Genomic DNA, 14,745 nt, shown 5'->3' with positions numbered 1-14,745 from the left:
GGGTATGTATCTTGTATGTATCTTGTGAAAACTCATGCACCTGCACAAATAGACATGCACTTTCCTATGTATATTAAACTTCAATAAAGAGACATTTAAAAAAGTGTAAGATGATGAAGTATGGGATTCAGATCCCAGATCACCTCATTCTTAAATGCCATGCCTTTCTAAATGTTCCATGCTATTTTGTCACATAATAGCAGATCAAAAGTAAATTTGTGACCCATGGCCCTTTGCTTGGGCCTTTAAGATTGCATTCAAATCCAATTGCTGCTATAAACTCTATGTTGTTTGTAAGTGATGATTTGTAGCCTCGTCTCTCCCACTGTGAAGTTCTGGGCTCCTCATAAGCAGGGACCATGTCCTAGAAATCTTTATTTTCACAGTGCTTTGGACAATGCCTGGCCTAAAATAGATATACATGAATGCAGGGATGAACCATCTATATCCATATCTACAGATTGCATAAAACTCAGCCAAAGAAATCTCAGAAGATACCCTATCAGGAAAAAGTAAACTTTAGAAATATATAATATATATTATTTAAATACATATATATTTAAAACAAACATGTTGAAGCCTTTTAAAGTTACATCATGATGACTTGAAAGAGTTAATGTCATTTTTGGGATTCCTCACTTATCACGTGGGAGTATCTTTAGGTGCAGAGAAAATCAAGCTCAAGCAATGTCTTTGTAATATCTAGAAATATAATGGCTTATAAATATACAATTAGGCTGTACACATTACAATGAAAATATTCTTTTATGATAATTCAGTCAATTGTTTCTTGCATACCTAGTATATGCCAGGCATTGCTGACACTGCTTTGCCATCAGGCACTTACATGAATAAAACAAATGCACGGAACATACATCGATGAGGGAGAAACAATAAGCAACATATGTCATAAATAAAATAGAGGGTGATAAACGCCATGGGAAAAGAAAAGTAGGGAAGAATAAGGAGGACCAGAGGCTGGTTACAATTCTAAATAGAGAGCGACAAAGGTGTCATGCAGAAGGTGACATTCCAGCAAAGATTTGAGAAAGTGAAGGAATTAACCCTGCCAATTTCTGGGGGAGCATCCAGTTCAAATGTCCTAGGGAGGGAGGATGCCTGACAAGTTTGGCAACAGCAAGAGAGCTGGTGTGGCTGGAGCAGGGTGACGGACGAGAGGGGTAGAGGGGAAGGAGGTCAAAACACATGGGACCTTGTAAACTGTGTTAAGTTCTTGGATTTTTTCTCTGAATGAAACTGGAAATTCGTGAAAGGTTTTAAGCCAAGACTAATGTGATCTGACCTACATAGTATTTTTTTTTTAAAGACTTTATTTGAGAGATAGAGAGAGAGAGAGAGAACAAGTGCGAGCATGGAGGGAGCAGAGGAAGGGGAAGAGAGAATCCTCAAGCAGACTCTCTGCTGAGGGCAGAGCCCTATGTGAGGCTCAGTCTCAGGACCCTGAAATCATGACCCCAGCTGAAATCAGGAGTCGGATGCTTAACTGACTGAGCCACCCAGGCCCCCCCACCCCTTACATTTTAAAAGGAACGTCTTCTCTTTGATGACGTGGTAAGGAGCAAAGGCAGGAACAGGGCCTACAGTGGGAGGCTATGTGATTCAGATGAGAGCTGAAGTCAGTAAAGGCGATGAGGACTGGTTCTAGATCTATTTTGAAGACAGAGCAAGCAGGATTTCTTGACAGATTGACTGTGGTGCGTGAGAGAAAGAAAATATCAAGGATGACTGCATGATTTCCGGCCGGAGGAGAGGAGGGGGCTATTAACTAGTTGGCCACAAGTAGTTTACTAAGGTACAAAAGCAGATACAGAGAAAGGAAGTCAGACTGGCTGCGAAGGGGTCTGGCATAGGGTGACTTCTCCCTACTGCTTATTGACCACCTGTCTGTTTTCACCCAGTACCTTTGGCCTATGACGGCCTTCTTAGCTCCAAAGATGACCTACACATTACGGTAACACGCATGTTGCACAAAGTTAACTTCTTGTGCAAGTAAAAGAGAGGGATTTCCACTCATATCAGAGATGTACTTGGAACTCAATGCTTTAGAATTTCAATGTTCATTCATCTGCATAAATATTTTACCTACAAATAGGAAATCTGTAATTCCATTAGACCTCATCTTTAGCACTCAACCTAACTTGGCTACAACAACTATAAATAAGTTCCTTGAATACCAAGGAAACTCTAATTTTTTTTGAGTATAGTTGACACACCATGTTACATTTGTTTCAGGCATAGCACTTAGTGATTTGACAAATTTACACATTATGTTATTTTCCCCACGAGTGTAGCTACCATTAGTCCAGTTATACCACTATTGACTATATTCCTTATGCTATGCCTTTGATTCCTGTGATTTATTTATTTCATAACTGAAAGTTAATATTTCCCAGTCCCCTTCACCAATTTTGTCCATTCTCCTTCCCCTCTTGCCTCTGGCAAACATCAGTTTGTTCTCTGTATTTAAAGTTCTGATTCTGCTTTTTGTTTGTTTATTCATTTTTGTTTTTTTTCCTTTTTTTAGATTCCACTTATGAATGGAATCGTATGGTATTTGTCTTTCTCAATCTGACTTATTTTTCTAAATTTAATTTCTAAATTTTCTTAATTTAATTCCCAAGTTTTCTAAATTTAAAAGCTATAGCTAAAATACATAGAGAAGTATTTTCGTTTTGGTTTAAATAAATACTCTGACATATGCTTTGAAGTAAAAACTTTTTTAAGTCTCATATAAGTCCCAGAGAAAAAGAAACATATGACATCAATTAATTTTTTTGTTCTCACAGAATGCAGATAACACATCTGAGTTTTTGTTATTCTTTTTTACCATTATTGACAGACAAATGGCAATTCTGTGAGCCTACAGGCCTAAAATTTCTTGATTGCACATATGTGTCAGAACCAGTATGCCCTTATGAGTGTCTATATTGCTTATTCTTGTGTTTCTACTATATGTCTCATGAGCAAACTATTAGTAATACATACATTAATCAGCTTAGGATGAGTAAGATATAATCTTTCCACCCAAGGAATGAAATGTGTTATTTCTCCACAGTCACAAGGCATTCATGTTGGTGTGCTAGAAATTTTTAAAACTTACCAGAATTTACCATCTGCTAGTGTTTTTTTTTTAAATCTATTCCTTTTACCCATGTTTCCTCTATTAATTGTTCTTCTGCAACAGAATTAATGAACACTCACACTGTTTTTCTAATTAGGTGAAATCATAAAACAAAAGATGTAGCGGAGATTACATGGGCAGCGATGAATTTAAAGAAGTCCCTTCCCCAAATAAATTAACATTTTGGATTGTGCAAAAGAAAACTAACACTGCAGCATTTCTCCAATCGTGTCACTCTCTTGCACAATAATTTTAGTGGGTACATTGTCTGCACTGTCCAGTGTGGTACACTAGCCACAAGGAGCTATTTAAATTTGATATATTGTTTAATATTAACCTGAACACAATAGAATTAAAACTTCAGTTTCTCAGTTGAACTTGCTACATTTTAAGTACTAAATAGCCATGTGTGCAGCTATATAACATTGCTATCATTACATAAAAATCTGTGGAAAGTGCTGGTATAGAGAATAAATTGCTGTGTGTTTTTTTTTTTTTTAGCATAGAGTTCTAAGCTCTCAGTAATTTCATTCCAGTTTACCTTACTAGTTATATCTTCCACTCTACTGATCATATGTAACCCTATCCTTTTTTTATTTCTAAGCCCTTACTTGTTTGATTTTTTCAGCTCATAATGAGCTTTCTCTGTTTTTTCACTTCTTGAAAAATTCCCTTATTTGTAAGGATTCGCTTGACGCACCTTCTTCACAAAAGCCATCTCTATTCAGCCCTAATGGATTTAAGTAATTTCTTCCTTTGTGCTTTCTAAAATAGTTCTTGTATCTCTGTCATACCTTGTACCTTATTTATGTACATTTGTTTCTATCATCTGTTCCAGACTCCAAAATATATCTTCACAGTTGTACCTACCCCCGTGCAGCTTATCACTGTGCCATGTATAAAATGAATATTCTAAAATGATGATTTGAGTAATTCATAATAAATTTAAATGTTACTTCTGCTTTGTGAGTGTTTGCAGGCACATTGTTTGATATGCTTTGAATTTGTAAATTTATTTGCTCTATTATTTTTTAGGATTATCATTTTCAAAACCCATTGACATGGACTAGCCTAAATGGGGGGGGGGGGCATGCAGAGGGCAGGGGACTAATTGAATCAAGTTATAGACCCAAGTTTCTCTTCTTAAGACTGTAATTTGGTGCTTGAGCATTTCAATCACTTTCGCTATTATCTCCCATGCCTGTAGTTTAGAAAACAGGATGGAATTTAAATCAATCCAACAAATAAGAGAGTGCCTTCTAATCCCTGGTAATTGGTGCTAGGTGTCTTTTTATTCTGCTGTCTCTGGTCTTTAGTTTTGCAGAATCACAATCAACAGGACAGGAAGAGGTTGTTATGACCTTGTTCGTGCCTTTCTAAAAAACTGTTGTTATTGCTACACTTCCATTATTTAAAGCAAAGCAGTGTCACATCAGTTAATCTGTTTACAAATTATAAGCTCCAGATGGATTCCCAGAGGTCCTCGCTTCTTCTCATCTCCAGAAAATACCGCAGAAGACCGCAGCATGTTCTTTTTAAGGAAATTTTGAATTGTCTTCCACAGCATTCTCATTTGTAATTTTCAGAAATTGGCAGGTGTGATTTGTGAAAATTTCATGCTAATGAAGTGTTGGAAGCTCCAACATTGGAACTGCCTTTGTGAAAGGAGAAGAGGAAGTATTTGTCTATCTCTGTCATCCTGACTACCCGCTTGCAAAAGATGTTTCTTAAACATGGCATTGGTGGCTTCTTAGAGACAGTCATCTTGATATCTTTGGACTTGGTAGCTACCAAGTTTGAATAAGAGTGGAAAGAGAAAGTCTTCTGATGCTCACTCTATTTATTAAAGTCAGTGTATTTATTAAATGGTTTTTGAATTTATTATAAATACCTTCAACTCATTTTTTAAAGATTTTATTTATTGATTCATGAGATACAGGGAGAGAGGCAGAGACACAGGCAGAGGGAGAAGCAGGCTCCCTGCAGGGAGCCTGACATGGGACTGGATCCCAGGACCCCGGGATCATGACCTGAGCCAAAGGCAGAGGCTCAACCACTGAGCCACCCAGGTGCCCCTCAACTCATCTATATCATATGGCTACAGCAATAACTCTTCAGCAGATGACTTCCTATATCTAGATATCTCCAGTCTGGGGCGTTCTCCTGTGCTGCCACTAAAACGAGTTGCTAGATATTCATCCTTTCATTCAGCTGACATCTATTGATCACATATTATATGCCAAGCACCGTGCTGGGTTTTTAGGAAACAAAGACATGGACAGTGTGGCAAAATGCTCGTGGTCCCTGCAGAGGAAAAGGCTAAACCAAAGATAGCAGTGCAGCAGGGGACAATATAGCAGAGGGGAAAGAGTCCTGATTTCTAGTCTTAGGTCCTTCTTACTCAGATGTCTGGAATCCACAAGGTATTAACCTGTCTAAGCTTCAGTTTTCTCTTTTATACAAATGGGAATATTAACCTTTACCTCACTGAGTTATTGGGAGGGTTAGCTGAGCTGGTAAATGGAAAATTGAAACAACCTAATTCTTTGCCTCCAGATTCTAGTTCATTGCTTACTGAATTCTTCATTCTATTATTTGAGACCCTGATCCTAACTATCCACTGTTTTCTCTCTCACAATGTAAGTGCAAATTAAACTGATTTGCTTCTTGTTCCTTGGATACATTTAATGTGTGATCCCTCCTTGCTGGGGTTCTTCTTTCTGCTTGGAATACCTCTAATTCTGCACATCTAAATGCTTCTTGCTTCAGGGTCTCTTGATGCAATACAATCTCTTTCATGAAGCTTTCCCAGGTTCCCACAGCATGAAACAACCGCTTGCCATAAAAATTGTACAGCATTTTGTTCAAACTTTTTCAATGATGCTTTTATAAGGCAAGTCATATCAAGTACTGGGGTGAGAAGGATAATTAATACCCATGCACTTAAAGGTTGTTACTGTGACAACAGTTTGTCATTGCAGCTCGTGGAAAAGCTGGTGGAACAATCTTAACTCTGAAATGAAAAGCAACTAATGGACTTTAGAACAGGAATGCCCAGGGCACCTAGGTGGCTCTGTCTGTTAAACATCAGACTTCAGCTTAAGTCATGATGTCAGGGTCCTGGGATCGAGTCCTGCATCAGGCTCCCCACTCCATGGGGAGTCTGCTTTCCTCTCCCCCACATGTGCACTTGTGCCAGTGCTCTCTCTCTCTTAAATAAATAAAATCTAAAAAAAAAGGGGGGGGGCAAGGATGCCTACTTTCCCCCATATCCAACCTTCAGCCCTTCCTCTTCCCACTCCACAAGTTTCACTTTCTTCTTACTGTCTTCAGGAACCTGTTTCTATGTCTTGGAGTAAAATAGAGATAGTGATAATGAACCCAACATAAAAAACAGCTGATATAAACCCTTATGAACAACTTTGAAGTGAGCATTTTTAAGCTTTGGTTGTTATGCTGGTTCTTGGTAAATATGCGTTTGTTGGCTGATTTTTCCTTGAACCGTCTCCCAAAGTGCTTGAAAAAATGTGAATCTCTGGAGCTTCAAAGTTTTAATTATGAAAGAAAGAATGGACACCACTGATAATTTCATTTGCTTCCTATGCCATTGGAGCACTCAACCAATAAATATGTTGAATCTTCTTAAGTAAGAAAAATTTTCCATAGCAGTAGTTTGGTACCCGCTGTTCTAAAGTTTGAGAATCCATAATGAATTTTTCTTTGACAAAGGGACTTCACCTTCTGTGTTTGTGCAAATATTGGTAAAGTTCATGGATGTTTACCAAATTCTGAGGCTCTCTGACAAGTGCATATGACTTGAAGGTGAATTATCACCACTTTCGTAGCAGTCATCAACCAGGCAAGGACCAGAAGATGCTGGAACCAAACCAGGGAACAACCCTGGGTAGTTTTAGAAGTCTCCCGATGCTGCCAGTTGTACCTTCTTTTGCAGGAATGGTCATCATCTTCACTTTCCCATTACTATGAATATGTATGAATTATGATGTACGTATGAATATGTGCAAATGACTTCAAAGAGCTCTGTGAGCAACTCTACCCTATTAATCTTGATTTGCAGATACACTTTTACACTCCATGAAATGAAGCCAATGAGCTCTTTCTGTTTGCTTCATTATATTGTTTCTTCCTTGGTTGTTGCTAGAAATTTTTTTTAAGATTTTATTTATTTATTCATGAGAGACACAGAAAGAGGCAGAGACACAGGCAGAGGGAGAAGCAGGCTCCATACAGGGAGTCCGATATGGGACTCAATCCCAGGACGCTGGGATCACGACCTAAGTCAAAGGCAGACACTCAACCACCGAGCCACCCAGGCGTCCCTGTTGCTAGAAATTTTTAAATATTGTTGATTTAGCATCTCTATACATTAAGTTTCAAAATCTTGATCATTTTATCTGTCTCTGTCAGCTGGGCTGAAGACTGCATACTATAAATATTCCCTCTTTCTGTTTTCTTGAAGCTGCCACACACTTTATTCTTTACTTTCCAAGTTCTCTAGAATTTTTTTCTTTGTTAATAACAAATATTTTCGTATTGAATATCTCTGCTACATGTTTCTCACGTTCTTTAAGATTTGACTGGTTTTTTTTTGTCGTTGTTGTTGTTTATCTGATCTCTTTACTTAACCAGAATTCCAAATTATTTTACTCTATGTGGAAGTCCTATTATTCAGATGACCCATGGTTAATGAATGGTCCACTGATGGCCGCTGACCACTGCTGAATGTCTAGATGAGACATTTTATCTTGAAATATTTGATCCATGATAGTGTTGGTGACTGGTGATATCATTATGTTAGTTTGTCTTCTCTTTTAACCATTTACATTTAGCAGTGGAATCCTCACTTCTACCTCGGCCATCTGGTATAGCTTCCAGCCTGGACACCCTTTTGAAGGAGAGAAGGTAGATATAATGGAAGGGTACAACCAATGCTACTTAGAAGAGTGTTCAGCCTTCTTTAGTGGAACTTACCATCTTTTCACTAGTGGTTAGGAGAACAAACGCCACTAGTAATTTGTTGAGTGGTTTATATAAACTAAATGCATTTCCTTTTTTATGGCCTCTGACCTTCCCATGACTGAAAATTTAAACATGAGGACTGGGAGAAGGAATCTCATCTTTCTCCCATGATACTTTCCTTGATGGAAAAGAAAAGAATTCAATCTGACAATTGCATAGCCTCTCTATGACTGCAACAGTATATGGCAACATCAAGGGATCCTAAAGAGACTGGGAAATCATTTCTATACCTATTTGTGCACCACATACAGAATAGATTCCACCGGTGTCTTCACTGAACTAGGCAGTCTACTGCCCTGAGTTATTCTGGAACTAATAAGTTCATAGCTGACTTATAATCATTTCCCTTCATGTGATTTGAACTGTGAGTCACCTGTTCCGCTGAAATTATGGACACACTGGTGTATTTTTAACATACTATGAGCCACTCTTCTAGAATAAAACAGAACAAAAATGTAATATGCAATTGTCTGGAGCATAATAGTGTGCAAGTTCTTGAGTACAGGTCTATGTCCTGGATCTTGCAGGAGCTAATGAAGGGCTCCAGGGCTGAGACTCTCAGCCCATATTCCCCAGGGCTGCCTTCTCCATCCAGGAGAAGAAGAAACACAGTTTCCTACAGTGAGTTATTCTTTGGGACTCCCATAGCCTTTGGTTTCTGTATCTGCCTCTTTTCTGGATCTTGTCCTATTCATCTTTGTAGTTTCTAAACCAAGCATAGTAAAATCTGTATACATATCTTTTGAATCCATCCATCCATCCATTCATTCCTTTATTTAATGGATATTTGTCGAGTACCTATTATGTGCATTAGCTTGCGCTAAGCATTAGGAATGCAAGAGAATAAAGCAGACAGTTGCTGCTCTGAAAGAGCTTAATTTAGTATGATGAGGTTGAGAGAAGTCAGACTATAAAAAATTACACAGATAATTCCAACTTCAATATTTTTAAGTGCTTTAAAGGACTAGCAAGTCCTGACAAAACTCTGCTAATGAGCTAGCAATATAACACAAGCCAAATTACTTAACCATTCTGAGTTCCAGTTTTCTCGTTTGTAAAATAAGAGATTCATATGAGTTAATGTCATCCCTTTTAGGCCTGAACTTTATGATTCTGTTTTTGCTTAATGAGAAAATATATTATGTACAAAGAGTAGCTGATCAATATCATCCATTAAATAATAATACCAGTAATGATTACCAGGAGTTCGTTTGGTAAGTGTTCAAAGCCTCTGTGACTATAATGGGAATTTCACCACATGGAGAGAAATAAAGTAGGGAATTTGCTAACCACCACCACCACCACCAACAACAACAACAACAACAAAAACAACACAAAACAAAAACACAGTTACATTAAGAATTAGAGTGAAATACGTGAAATGTCTTTAATCCTAAATATTTGGCGTCCTTTTGAATGAGTAACAAGGCAGTGTGAAGTAGTAACGGAAATCTTTTCTGGCTCCAGAAGATTACATATAGTGCATGGGGTTACAAAAGAGATAACATATTTTTGAGATTAAATTACTCATTTGTCTAATGCTGAGTTTAAAAAAGGCCTGGTTCTTGGCAGGAGACTTCTGGTTTGTTTTCATGTGAAAGGGAAAAACTTTACCAGTGAGACAGATAAGAGGAGGTTGGGAGACAGAGTTATCTCCTCCTCTCCCCACAGAGGAAGGAAGGGAGGTAGGTGCTCAGATAGTTCTTTCCTCAAAGCTGAGGGAAGGAAGCTCAAGGGAATCCCCCCTAAAATTTGTGGCATAGCTAGTAGACAGACTGACGTCTCAAAGCCTTGTGGTTGTCTGCTGATTCATGGCTTGCTGACCCGCCCTGGGACTATTGGAAGAAGGAGAATACAGGGAAGACGTGATGTGACTACAGTGAGCCAGGTGGCCTGGGAGCAGGAACTTTTCCAAGAGATACAGCAGGTGCCTGTGAGTAGGTGGGCCTCACCTGTGCCACAGAGCGTCCGTGCAGGGGGCAGAGCTAGCTGGGGACTGCTTTAGCAGGAGGCAAGGAGGCACGCACATAGAAGGGATGCGGCGGGATGCTACACTAATAGACCCCTCCAACGAATAGGCCAGTGTCCAAGGGGAGTTCTAGGGATCGAGTTTCTCACTGAAGGTCCACTGTGTCCCTCAGTCATTCCAAACTGAGACAGTGGATCGGAAGTCAGATCAGTGGTGATAACCACAGCAAGGGGACAACCACTCTGCCGCGCTAAGGTGGAAGTCTTCCTGAAAGGAAAGAAGGGTTACACATCCGAGGAAGGGGAAATCAGTCAAGTAGCCCTGGGTCGTCAAAGAAGGAAACATTTGTCTGACTCTCTTGCCTGAGATGAGGCTTAGGGAGAAGGACTGGCCTCTGACCAAGCCAACAGGTTTCGGATCACGATTATACCTTCAGAAGGCTTTGGGTTCTAGCGGCTCAAAGTCAAGCAGCAGCTGAACAAAGGATATCACCCAGGGACCAGAGGAAGCAGAGGGACCTGGTGTCTGAAGACTCCAGCCCTTCCTTGGCCCCTCCCTACCTAGGCCACACCCTGTCCTCATCGCATGAAGGCCATTTTAGGAGAGAAGCAGGGAAAAGCTCTCTGAGATACTATATATGTTTATCTAAGAAGAGATACTGAAGGGCTCCCCGGCTGGCTCAGTCAGTAGAGCATGGGACTCTTCATCTCTGGGTTGTAAGTTCAAGCAGGCCCTACACTGGGTGTAGAGTTTACTTAAAAATAAAATCTTAAAAAAAAAAAAAAAGAGAGAGAGAGAGAGATACTGAATTCTTCCCAAATTGGTTTCTAAAATGTTTGTGTGATACTAAGCTTTAAAATATGTTGGACTGGGTCGCCTGGGTGGCTCAGAGGTTGAGCATCTGCCTTCGGCCCAAGGCATGACCCTGGAGTCCCGGGATGGAGTCCCACATCGGGCTCCCTGCATGGGGCCTGCTTCTCCCTCTGCCTGTGTCTCTGCCTCTCTCTCTCATGAGTAAATAAATAGAATCTTAAAAAAATAAAATAAAAAATGTTGGACTTTTGTTCCTACTTACTAGTGGATGAGGGGGCCAAGGGAAAAGCTAAAATAACTAGCCAAAATAAAGAATTAACATTTACTTTGTACACCTTAGTTTTCAAGTCTAGATTCCTGACCCTCCTATATACTATTATTGGCTTAAATAAATAATTGGATGACCAAAAGTCTAAAAAATTAGGTTCTCTTGTAAAAGTAATGTATCATAAAAGAAATGTAATACAGAAAAAAAATCTATGACCAAGGTTTAGTTCAAAGTTTTTTTAAACCTTTTTTTTTTTTTTTAATTTTAGGATTTCATTTATTTATTTGACAGGGAGAGAGAGAGAACACAAGCAGGGGGAGCAGGAGAGGGAGAAGCAAGCTCCCTGCTGAGCAGGGAGCCTGATTAAACCTATTTTGATATGAGTTAGAACAGCTTCATGTCCCAGCTATGCCACTTATTAGGTGTGTCCTGGGCACATTGCTTAATCCCCCTGCCTCAGTTTCTCCATCTTTATAAAATATAAAATAGTAGCTATCTTGTTGGATTATTATAAGGTTTACGAATAACACATATAGAGTTCAAATACAGTCTTTGGCATACAAGTGATGCAAAACATTGGGGCTTACCATTCATATGATTACTGTATGTTGTGACTTTATTTTTTTTAGAACAGGGAAGTCAGAATCACTGCCCTTCGCTTCTTCAGATGAATAAAGCTTAATAAATCCCTTCACCATAGCCAATTCTCCAACTACATATTGCAGTCAGCCTATGTTTACCAAAAACCACGCTGGAAATAAAAATCTATTTGTTGTTGACATTACTTGGTAGAGTCTCTTAGGTTAAAATATATTTCCTCAATGAGTTAGGAAAAAATGAAACTAAAGTGTGAAAATTAATGTTAAAAGATAATGAATGAAGCCCTTGAGACTTGTTTCTTAGACAATGGAAATGGAGAGCTGAGAAATTTTTATTTGATCTTCAAAGGCAACCAAGTAGGCTGTTTTTTGGCCACGAGTTCTTCCTCTTTCAAACTGGTAGGAACCATTTTGTCCCGAAATATCAAAAAATTACTTTAATTCCCTTTAAAGAGCTAAATAGTCACCTGTCATGATGAAGAAGGTATGGAGAAAACAGCATGGTTTACTTGTTCTGTAAATACTTGAATGGCAAAAGGTATCGAGCTTTTCTGTCTGGTTGTGTATTTTTCTTATTTATCCATAGCATTTCTGTGTGCTGAAAAGATGTTTAACAATGTACATTGAAAACAAATCAGGAACAAAAACATCTCTCAAGCTACCTAATTCAAAATGACACAGAGTATGTAATAACATGACTATAACCATTGAGATGAAAACAGAAAAGAGGTAGTGCATCCAGATACTTTCACAATCTCGGTATCTTTTATTGTAAATAAAATGTTTTTGCTTTGGGCTGAATTCCTTTGTTCTTATCTCTGTGATGAATCATCATTAATTCACAATCAATCATAATCGAACTCTACATGTATCATTTCTAAGCCTTATAATAACCCAATAACCACAATTTCAATATTGTGCCCATGTTTCTGCTCCCTGTGATTACGATTCCCCTCTACTCTATTTCAGCACGATACAGCTACAACAGTCGGACTACTCCCGGATGTTCTGAGACAATATTTGCAATATTGCAAGAATATTTGCAAATTCAAATATTCTGTACCATTGGTCCCTCACCCTCACTGATCCATGAGCCCAAAAATACCTCCTGCCTCTGGGCAGCTGTCTCACCTCATCTTTGTGCCATCCTTGCAAAGGATGATTTTACAAACCCTTAAAGGCAGACAGAAAAACAATCAGATGGGAGTCCAGAATTAGTTGTTGATTCATATTATCCACATATGAATCATATAAAGGTCTGATATTAAAATTAGCCTGAGCTCAGAGGTAGCAGAACAACACATCCCAGCTTAACTCCTACCTTATTAACTACTCTTTGTTGTTGTTGTTGTTGTTATTTCCATTGATTCCTCTTTTATCTTCCTAACTCTGGATTGTAGAGGGTACAATCTACAGAGAACTGCAGAGAGGATTCAGCGCTGGAACCCTTCTTCTCTCTGCAGACCCTTTCCAAGCTCATCCAGTCTTGTGGTTTTCCAAGCCATCTGTGAGCTTGGTCTGCCCAAATTGACATCCTCAGCCTAGATAGTTCCTTGAATTACAGGAATTCTTGCCTACCATTGCCTATTTGATGGATTCCATTCTAAATTCTAACTGACACCTCAAATTTGATATTCTAAAACCAACTTTCTGGTCACCTCCACTTTGGCCTGCCCTCTCAGAGTCCTCTCAACTTCAGTTCATGGCCATTTTAATCCTAGTTGCTCAAGTCAGAAACCGTGGGGCCCTCTTGACTCTTCTCTTCCTTTCATCTCCTACATCCTGTTGCTGTAGCTTTACAATGTATCGAGAATCCAACCACTTCTCTACATTTTCATCACGACCAATCTGGTCCAAGTGTCATCATTTCTCACCCACATTATTGCAGTAGCCTGCTGATGGTCTCTGCTTCCATGCCATGGGGCCCTCTTCTGTTCCCAACACGGAAGCTAAAGCGATCCTACTATAAATTAAGTCGAATTATGCCATTGCTTGCTCTAGTGGCTTCCCATCACACTCAGAAAAAAAACCAAAATTTTATAGTGGTTAAATTGTTCTACAAAATCTTCCTTTGTATATATATATATATATATATACACACCACCTCCAACCCTTTTCTCCGACTTCATGACTCCTTCTACTATACCCACCCTGATCTGCCTTGTTCATTCTGCCTCCTTTGGATTCCCAGACCCTGCCACATATGTTTTTCCTCATGGTCTTTGACTTTATGCTACTTCTGATGGATGGCTCTTCCCTCAATTATCCATGTGAATTGTTCCCTCACTTCTTTCATACTTTTGCTCCACCATCTTCTTAATCATGCATCTCCTGACAATCTTATTTAGAACTCTAAAACCTCCTTCCCTTACTGTTCCCTATACCACATGACTTTCTTTTTTTTTTTTTCCACATGACTTTCTATTGCTTCTCTCCTCTTATTTTTTTCTATATACCAGTTAGTTTTTCATATTTTCTATTTGATGGTCTTTCTCCAATTAGAAAGTATGTTCCATGAATGAGACATAATTTTGTTCTTCTTTTTCTTGCATCTCCAGTACCTGGTACATAGTACTGATCAATATTTATGAAATAAATAATAGTGGCCTCATGTTGAACTTTATGTGTATTAATTTAAATCTCACAACCACCCTATCAGAGAGATCCTGTCATCGTCCTAATTTTACAGATAAGGAAATTGAACCACAAAGTGTTTAAGTATCTGACTCAAAGTCACACAGCTAGGATACAGTGGAGACAAGTTTCCAGTACCCCTATTCTAGCTCTCCAGTCTGAGATCTTAACTACTTTGTTGTATCATTTCTCAGAAAATTTTACCTTACTGTTGGATAACTTTAAATAACCAGACATTTGTATAATGGTTTTACTTCATCCTTTTCCTTTGATTTATTAT

This window comes from Canis aureus, chromosome 8 (assembly GCF_053574225.1).
Source record: "Canis aureus isolate CA01 chromosome 8, VMU_Caureus_v.1.0, whole genome shotgun sequence".
NCBI classification, from domain to species: domain Eukaryota; kingdom Metazoa; phylum Chordata; class Mammalia; order Carnivora; family Canidae; genus Canis; species Canis aureus.
Note: the sequence above shows the minus strand (reverse complement) of the source record.